This window comes from Cygnus olor, chromosome 2, assembly GCF_009769625.2.
Source record: "Cygnus olor isolate bCygOlo1 chromosome 2, bCygOlo1.pri.v2, whole genome shotgun sequence".
In the NCBI taxonomy this organism is placed as follows: domain Eukaryota; kingdom Metazoa; phylum Chordata; class Aves; order Anseriformes; family Anatidae; genus Cygnus; species Cygnus olor.
In genome coordinates, this window is record NC_049170.1 from 101,027,122 (window position 1) to 101,037,263 (window position 10,142).

General features: G+C 38.3%; 1 long non-coding RNA gene across 1 annotated transcript; it reads right to left on the reverse strand.

Moving 5' to 3' along the window:
• Positions 1-2,399: 2,399 nt before the first annotated feature.
• On the reverse strand, positions 2,400-3,761 carry LOC121065482. Its single transcript, XR_005817094.1, has 2 exons — positions 3,189-3,761; positions 2,400-2,808 (listed from the first exon to the last, which is right to left on the reverse strand). It is a non-coding gene; the product is annotated as an uncharacterized LOC121065482 (long non-coding RNA).
• Between the last annotated feature and the right edge of the window lie 6,381 nt (positions 3,762-10,142).

A 10,142-nucleotide genomic window follows, 5' to 3' on the forward strand; every position in this document is an offset into this window, starting at 1 on the left:
GCTACCTGCCGCCAAGGTGCGACCACCCCCCACTGAGCTCTGAATTTCTCAGAGCCTATACCTTTAAACAAAAGCAAGAAAACTTTGCACCAACCATAACCAAGATATGCTTGACTAGAGTCACTCAAGCTCCACCTAAAAGATAGAAAATAATATAGATTGTCTTAAGAGAGTGAGGATGTTAGGGAAGATACCATCACAACTTCTGGGATTGATTGACGGGCTGAATCTCTCTTTACCCCCCCACCCCCCACCCTCATTGGGACACCTCTGGGTATGATCTGAACACCTGTTTATACCAAGTGCCTCCGCAGGAAACAGAAATCTCTATAGAGTCTTTGTGCCTTTTAACACATTTATAGCCAGCCTGTGTTACTCATGCTTTTGGTATTTGAGTGTGCTTTGCAGACACTGAATTTATCACTGACGATCTGAAGAACCTGTGTACCTGTTGCTTTAATAAATTTCACTAGATTGCATTGAACCTAGCCATGACAGTTCGCATTGAACGCGACCAAACTCTTTAAGTATGTCCATGGTAGTTCATGGAATGCGACTAGACCAAGGGTGTCCTACGTTATTTGTGAATCTGTAATCATGATGGTTCAGAACCCTGAATGTGACCAGACTTTTAATGGCTAATTGGCTACACCCTTAATGCAGCAACAGTTTTGATATAGGTTATTTAATAAAAGAAACAAACCATCTTTTCATCCCTATCACCCAATAACCTGCCCCCAAGATGAGTCAGAAGACTTCTCACTTCTAATTCTTTTAATGAACTACAGACAGTACTGACAGGCTGGCCTTTTTCCACAAAGGATAGACTGAACTGATAGACGTTTCTTATACTTAACTTCCACTATTCGTTACATGGAATGCAAGACCATGCTGCAGCATAAAAAAATAAAGCCAAAACTTTGCATTTTGAAGAAAAAATCCAGTGAACTGATTGGGATTTAGTTATCAAAGCTCCAGGTTTAGAGGGTACAGACTGTATGTTTCACTGTAAATTTTTTGATCTCTCCACTGAATTAAGTAAAGCATATTCTTTATTTTGCTCAATCAAACCTGACATACTATAGTAAACCTGGAGAAGCAGAATATCTTAAGTCTTTTTAAGAATTAACATACAAAACCTAAAGCATTTATTATAATACTGTCTATTATTAACATATAAATGAATGACATTACAAACAGAGGATAATTAAGTAAATTACTTCATTATTATAAGTAATTTCCCAAGGCATCAATTAGGTAAATTCTAATTACAGACTGTTTCAAAGTTTTAAGTTGAAACTTATTAAATAATACTGGCAAGACCCATGGATGTTGCAAGAAAAAAAAATAATAATTTCATACATGAGAGCAAATTTCATTTCAAAAGGTTAAACTAAAGACAGACATACTGTTCTTAAAGCAATTAATAACCATAATCTATGAATTACATTGGCTTTTGGATTGATAAACCCATATTCCAAGCTTATTTATTTCACTGAAAGAAATTGAGGCAGTCTTTTCAAAGACATCAAATTACGAATACAAAATGTTCATTTGGAAACTCATTTGTTTACACTCTCAGGTGCCAGTTTTTTCCCATTAACAAGTTGAAATCTTTTCAAATTATTTTTATTGGAAATTTCATTAGTGTTTGTAAATATGTCGTGTTTACAAGTAAGCAGGATGTGTTAATGTGAGCTTGTGCCCATTCTGCATCTTCCATTTCTCCCTGCCCATTCCTATCCATTTGTAGTGCTGCCCATTCTTTTGCGCTTAGTCAGGCTAATCCCTTGTATGGACATGTACTCCACTCACAGAGTAGCTCCCAGGGGGCATTTTGACACCTTGATTCATATGTTCATGGTTTTTCTGTCTCATCTCTACAAAACAATATTACAGTATGATGGAAGTCTTTGAATTGGCCGAAGAAAAACAGAAATCCCAAAGATACAAATATCAGCTTAGAAATTACCATTTGTCACCCATCTACATTTCAAAAGAGACGTGCTTCACAAAAGCAGTGAGCAGTGTTTCTTTGATAGACTAGATTGAAATTGAAAGAAGAAAATGAAGACTCCTCATAGGATATCACTACAGTAAAGTCACAGTTAGGATCTTGGAAATAAATATCTCAGAAAACATTTTTTTTATTTTTTATTTTAGCGGAAGCAGCAAATTCAACAAAGCACATATGATTTAATTCTAAGAACTGTTTTTTACCCATTGATATTAGTAACGATACTCTTCCTCCTGTTATAAATGAAGATACAACTCAATCTGAATTTAGTAATATTTAAAAAAGGCAAGTAAACAGCGCTGGGTGCACGGGGAGTCTACGCTCTACCAACACGAACACACAACCGTCGAACTTTCTAAATATATAGAACATTGCTTTTACGTATTCATAAGAAACCCGAGTACACCTATACATATGTACAATCAGAAAAGGTATCATTTGAAACATAAACATGGCAAAGTTTCCAGAATTCTGGCAAGTGTTTAACAAACAATCCCTTAAGTCTATTACTATTAATGTCCATGACTGGGGGAGCATAGTTGGAGTTGGTAATCCTGGTTGAAGTACTCCCGTATCTTCCATGACTTCATTAATTTTTCTCAGATCATATAACAGTCCCCATTTTCCATTCCTTTTCTTGATTACAAACACCGGAGAGTTCCAGGGCTAGTCGTGGGAACAATATGTCTCGCTTTAAGTTGTTAAGCAACTCGGCCTTCGGGCCGTATGTATCCCTATTCCTCCCGGATCGAAGGGAAACAGATCCGGCTCCTTTTCAGGTCCTATAGGGCCTGGATCAAAAGGAACGCCCAGGTCACCAGGGGGCGTAACAGCAAAGGCCTGCGATGGCAGTAGCGGCGGGGGGGGGGCGATGGTGTAGCAGAAGGATCGGTGGACGATCCCGCTGCTGCCTCGCTATCTGGCAAACCACAGGTTTCTGCTTGTGGCCGCACATGGCTCTTTAAGGCCTCAGAGATTGCTCGCCAGGTGCCGAGCAATCCCACCGCAACCTTGTTTTTAGTAGCAGAGTCCCACACCTTGACCTCAATTTGGTCCCATGTTTCAGGATCATAAACCGTCTGATTGTTAATAAAGGTAATAAGCTGTAAGGTTACCAGGACAGTCTTTGTTTCTAAGTAAGTATGATTCCCCATAATGCGCAACTGCTTACCTTCGGCCAGCGAGGGGCAGTTGGGTGCGCGGGTCCGCTTCTCTCGGCTTGAGCTTCCTTCCAGTTCCGGTGCGCCTGTTTCCAGCGACTTTCTATACGAGCTTCTTTGAGCGGTTTGCTGAGTTTGGCCGAACCTGTCTTCATCAGGCGATCAATGTCCCTGTTCCTGTCCTACTCTCTGTTCTGTTAGCCTGTCCCTGTTCCTGTTGTTCATGTCCCTGTTTGTTTTTCATCATCGAGGACGGGCTCCCTTTTATACCATACCATTCGCCCCACAGCAGTCCTTTTCTACTAACTCTTCGTTGGTCGAACAACTTTGCCTGGCAACCAGCAAACACCCAGCAACTTCCATGCCTTAACGGCTGGAGAACAAGCAACCCGAGACGCCATGGCGTCTCCTGAATGACCCTTCTTTGTTCCCTCTAAACTCTTTACATTCCTGATGGCCTCATCGTTAAGAGTCTGATGTTATCACCAACCATGGGGCTTGTCGACCCCCATGGCCACACTCCCACATCTCCCCCTTCTTTATTAACATCAACCATCTTCTTGACACGAATTATTACTCCATATATCACACTCCTGTCATTGTTAGTAACGGTACATTATGGAAATTTAGAATTTGTAAATCATAGAATTGGATACTAGATAGATAATAATGTACTATGGTGATATTTGGAAACAAATATTTTATTTTTTTTATGTTTAATTGACATTTGCTGAAAAGATAGCAAAACCAGAACATATTTCACAGCATGTCCTATCTTTTAATAGATCAATCAGTTTCTTCTGTTTCATTTTTTATTACAACAGTGAGCCATACGATGACTGGCACTTCTTTGAAATAACCCAGGGATATTTTGTTTGCTTGTTTCTCATTGCCTAAAGCATACATACTGTTTGAATATTGCAGTTAAAATACTAGTGGAAATAGGATGTGGAGTAGGGTTTTTCTGAAAAAGTCAGTATGAGTTTCACTTGTAGGGTATATAAAAACAGTGTTTTGTAAATGTCACACTAGAAAGTCTGTCTTTTTAAGGAGACATTAGAAATTGTGATGGAAACAATTCTGTCACTAATTTCTCAACCCACTCTGTGTTTCTGGAGCAGGCTGCACAGAAGTGAAAGAATCAGAAGCAAGTGAACACAAATCCTTAATTTCTTCAGTAAGACATACAATGCATAAATGAAGCCAATGAAAAACACCTACACTGCCACTGCTGCAGCTGTGGAAAAATAGGGGAAGGAAACATGACATGATTTCCTTCTCCACAAATAATAGATGCCCAGCACTGTACAAAATCACAAACGTTTGTGCTACAATTATTATTAGTTCTCCTTTTGCATATGTTATCTCATTCATAGATTCAAATATCTTGTGCTGAATTTATGGGAACTCAGTGCAAAATAGGCTGTTCAAGTGTTTGGTAAGACTAGTAATATACATATCCCAAGTATGAGAACCAACATACAACATTTTAAGATCTACATATATTCTGTTTTAAATCTAAAACTGTTTTTAACTTCAGGCCAGAAGCATCACAGGCTATTCTCAAGTGATCTATAAGGAACTGAAACAAGCAAGCCTATGCTTAAATTTAATACACATACTTCTGTGCTTCTACTGGGAAGTGTTTCAATGTCCACAGATTAAATGAAAGATTGAGAATGACAGGTCTGCTCAGGTTAAAATCACCAACAAATAAAATAACCAGTGTAAAACACAGGGTTGCAAAAGGGGATATAAAATGCTGTCCATATTACAAATGACAATTTCAAGGGCCTGATGCTTGATATTTACATGTACTTTTTGTACAGCACCAACTTGATTGCCTCATAATTAGTGACAACTCCCATGAGGTAGAAAGTAATTGCTCATTTGTAGATGAGGTACTTCTTGATCAAGAAGTGATTAAAATATTTATAGTGCACAGCTTGTTCAATTCACTCATATTATCAGATTAATTTACTTTAATTCACCATGCATCAACATTTACATGATTTTCCTCCAAAAATGGTACTTGAAATAGAATAACTTTTTATTACTTATTTTTCAGCTTAATAGCATCACTATGTGGGATGGATAGATGGGCCATTGCTCCATTAGAATTCTAGATTTACTCTATAAGCATTATGTTGTGTGCTCAACATGAAAAACTTATAGGTACTTATGATGAAATATTTTTCAGGCTGGAATCTCCAGGGAATATGGTTTAAATTAATAAAGATTTACTAGTGACAAGTATATATAATTTTGTTAGTCTTGAGGAAAAAAAGGTGAGACTTCGCTTTTGTTTTGTTTTTTCCTTACTTTTGTTTTGTTTTTTCCTTACCTTTTCCAAAAGGTTTTGATTTTCATTTTTTCTTAAATAAAAGGGGTTGTATCTGAACTTTTCATAAAACCTGATATTTTAATCTGACTTTTATTTCTAAACTCAAATCTCTGCATTGCTGTGATTTATGTTGGTTTCTCTCCCAAAAGACTTAAGGTGATAAATTAACTATGGTAAAAATCTAAAAATTTACTTGGTGTCTGAAAGTAATCTCAACCTGTGCCTTTATATACATGTTATATAAATAACATGTATATACATGTTATTATATACATCTTACACCCATGGAAATAGAGTATAACGTATCTGCAGGTGGCAGAGCTACATTGTTTATGATACGAAATCCCCAGATTCCAAAGATGTCATTTTCAAAATTGTCAGTAAAGTACCTGACAAAAACTGCTATGGATCTATGTTTACTGAAGATTAAACAAATATGTCCTAACCCAAACACCTGTCTGGAGTTCAGAGCCGGTTTTACAAACTTCTCAAGAAGCTGGGTAATTGCTCAGATTTAAACTAGTTTAAGCTAACTCAGATATGTTTATCCAGCATGCTGTTACAGCAAGGTAGACATAATCCCTGTAAGTATACTGGATAGCAGTGCCAGAACTGAAAATCCCTACCAGCTCTGGGAACCTTGTATCCTTAGCTAGTATTCCAATATTACATTCTACATGGGCATACGTGGAAAGATAGAGCAAAAGACACTTTGAGCACATGGAACACAGTTTATATTATGATGAAACCTATCCTTGTTCCTGTGGGATAAAGCACTGTCAATACATAAATCATAGAGAATTTAGGTTGTCGTTATAGGCCAGACCAGAATAATGAAGTTTAGACTTCCTACTGATTCACTCTGTCTTTAAGGCTAACAAGTCAAGACTAATATCCAAAAATATCTATTATCAGATTATATTGAAATTAAATATCTCCAGTTAGCACTTATTTTTATTAATCACCAATCTCCAATTAGAAAGTAAAAAATCTAGCCTTTATCTTATTTACCATATTTACCTCCAATGTGGTCAATAGGGATGGCTGACAAGATACAACCCCAAAACAAACCAAAAATATCTTTTACGTTTGGTTGTATGTACTTTACATACCGATTTCTCAAGCATTTCCTGACATGCATTTGGTTGAATCATATTACTCCAACAGCTGCTAACAACTGTAAAAAGAAACTGAAATTACCCAAGTTAATGAAAAGAGTATTTTTTTGCCATTTTGTGATCAACACACAATCACCTTCTTGGGTATGATTATACTGAAAATGTAATAGTTATGCCTTTTTTTGTGTGTGTTATACAATTCTTCAAGATTAAGAAATTCTCAATAAGGTGATCTTACTAATGAATCTTTATTATTTCAACTTCTATGTTCAGAAATCTTTTTGTCAGTTTAACAGTTTCACGAGCATCTTGCCAAAACATCTGACTCACAAGTCAAAGGTTGTAAATTGAAGGAAAAAAAAATGTGAATATGTCAATCTATCATTTATCTATAAAATGGTCTGTGCAGGATAACCCACCTTCAACCAAATCAGTAAGAGAGCAAATGTACTGGGGTACATTAATTAGATTTGGGGTGAAACAGAAGCACATTAGTTTTTCTTCTGTAGTCAATTGAAATGGAATTTGGCACTTTGGTTTTAAGGACACATTGCCTGCACTTTAGAAAAGTAAACTTCAAAGCAAGAATAGTTTTGTAAAGCAATTTCTAAATAAAAGTTAAATGAATTATATGAGTTATTGTATTTATTTGCCTTCTATCTCAGTGCAGATGGACAACATTCTGTGGACAGTTTAGGGCAAGGAATCTGCAGTGAGCCTTGTTGCCCTCAGGAAAGGAAGAAAAGCTGGAGAAGAGCTGTCAGAACTCTGTACGTTCAGTTCTGTCAGACACAGGCTGCCTACAGTGTCTGCCAGCATAAAAGAAAAGAAAACAGATGCTTGTCCAGTATCAGACTCAATGATACCTCCTAAGAGACTTTGCTGTGGTTGGTCAAACAATAAAGAAAAAAAAAGAAAAAAAAAAAAGAAAAAAAAAAAGAAGAAAAAAAAAAAGAGAGAGAGAGAATTAGATTAGTGGAATGTACTTGCCAAAACAAAAGCCTGCAATGTCTGCCTGACCAGCAAAGAGCCTTTGCAGTCACTATTAATGTTTTCACCTCTAGGCATAGTTCTTAGTCTCCTGGCACAAAAATACCGGAAAAAGACACATAAACAAATGTGATGAGACCTCAGTCAGGAGTAGTCTCTCTCTGAAAATAATTGTAAGGTATTGTAGTTTTGAAACTACAAAACAGCACAGAATTAAATAAATTATTTTAGTATAAAGAGAGAGAGAAAGTTTTTGTATTGTTATACCACAACCTGACAGCATGATCAGGTACTAAATCTTTCTCATTACAGATAGCTGACACAGGAAAGGAAAAGAAGGAAACCATCTGCCACATTTTCAAACAAAGGCTGAAGACAGTTGTCTTAAAGTTTAGCTATTTTAGTATCCTTTCCCTGGGATTTTTGCTTTGTTATATAGTTAACTGTGACTTTGATCCTTAGTGTTGTTACCTCCTGCTTCTGATCCTTAAGAAAAATAACAGCAGAAACTTGCTAATAGGAGACCCACCACAGGCCATTGTCCTTTTTCTCATATTTCAGAAAAATGAAAAATAAAAAACCAAAAAGATCTCTTCATAAATGTTTTCAGTCAATCATGTAATGCTCTTTTTAAGAGATACATTTTTTTCCTTCAAAGGTGAAAAAGGAAGTCTTTCAAGGTTTGATTCTCAATCCTTGTGCACCTTACTGGACAAAATACACACAAACATGTATTTCACATTTATGTACAGCATCTGTATTGTTTTGGTCAGTAAACAGGATCCTCATAGAATCATGCAATCACAGAGAATTCAGGCTGTAAAGGAGGTCAGGAACTCTCCAGTCCAACCTCCTGCTTACAGCAGAGCCATTTCTGAGGTCCAGTCTGGTTTTTCAGGGCTATGGGTCTTGAAAACCTCCAGGGTTGGAAACTACACAGTCTCTTTTCCTCCCCCTCTTCAAGGGGAGGAAGTTTCTCCTTTTATCCATCCTGAACATCTGTTGTTTCAACTTAGGCCCATTCTCCCTCTTCCTCCCACCATGCACAGCTGTGAAAGGCCTGACTCCATCTCCTCAGTAACCTCCCTGCTGTCCCTCTGTGGCAGGTGTTAGGTGCTCCTGAAGACACCCTAGTTTCAGGATGGAGCTGGACCCTCAGCCTCTCTCCACAGGTCAAGTGCTCCAGCTCCTCATCATCCTGGGGGTCCTCTGCTGAATTTATTCCAATTTCTTGATGTCTTTCTTGTATCAGGGGTCTACAACTAGACAAAGTATTGTGGATGTGGTCTAATGAGTGCCAAGCAGAAGAGGATAATCAGTCCAAGTAGCTGCTGGCCATGCATCTGTTCATGCAGACCAGGGAGGTGTTGGTCACCTTGGCTGGCTCAGGCTCAGCTTACTGCCCACCAGGCCCCGCTGCCTTTCCTGTATGGATGCTCCCATGGAGTTGCTTCCAGCTTGCCCATCCACAGCCAGTTGCCTCTGCGGGGGCTCCTCCATCCCAAGGGCAGCTCTTAGGATTTGTCCTTGCTCAGTTTCGTAAGGTTCCTATCAGCCCATTCCTCCAGCTTGCCCAGGTCTCTCTGAACGGGACCCTGCCCTAAACCTTATCAACTGATATCCTACAGTTTGGCTTCACTTGATACGTATATGTTCTATTACATCCTCCAGCTCAGTGATAAAGATGTTTACAAGGACAGGTCGCAGTACAGCCCTCTGCAGTTTTCCACTTCTTACAAAACTCCAAGTCAAGCATGACTCATTAACCATGACCTTCTGGATATAACCATCCAACCACCTTTTTACCATTTAGAAGTCCAGCTATCTAGACCATAATGTCTCAGCTTTGATATAAGAATATTGTGGGTGACAGTGTCAAAAACCTTGTCAAAGTTGAAGTAAATGACATCCAGTGATTTTATCATAGAAGGCAGTAAACCCAGTCAGGCCTGATTTACCCTCGGTTAATCCAAGCTGACCCTTCCTAATCACTTTCTTCTCCCGCATGTGCCCATAAAATTGTTCCCACAGGACTTAGCTTGTGACTTTCCTAGGAAAAAAAGCAATGCTGACCAGTCTGTAGTTCCTTGAATCATCGTTTTATGAATACGAGTATGTGGAATGTTAATCAGGCTTGTTGGTTTCAAAATACTGACTGACCATAAGTCAGGAAAGAATTGCTGAGACCAGTCTTGAGCAGGAATGTGAATTAATTATTATGCAGGAGTTGTATAAGTTGATTAACACGCAGGAATGTGAGTCGACTGACATGCTTATCTTGCTCATCTGTCCAAAGTACAGGATAGATGTTGGAGGTTTGCAGTTGAACATTCGTCATGTGTGAGGCCTGGCAACTGTAGCAACTAAGGGACAACTAGGTTGAGACAGAAACCTCACAGACTGATGTTGTTTCAAGTGAAGCCAGGAACGCAACCATGCCTCTGTACTGAAAATTAGTGTCACTGTCTCCCCCTCTTTTCTTCTTGACTGACAATGCAACAAGCCTTGCTAAG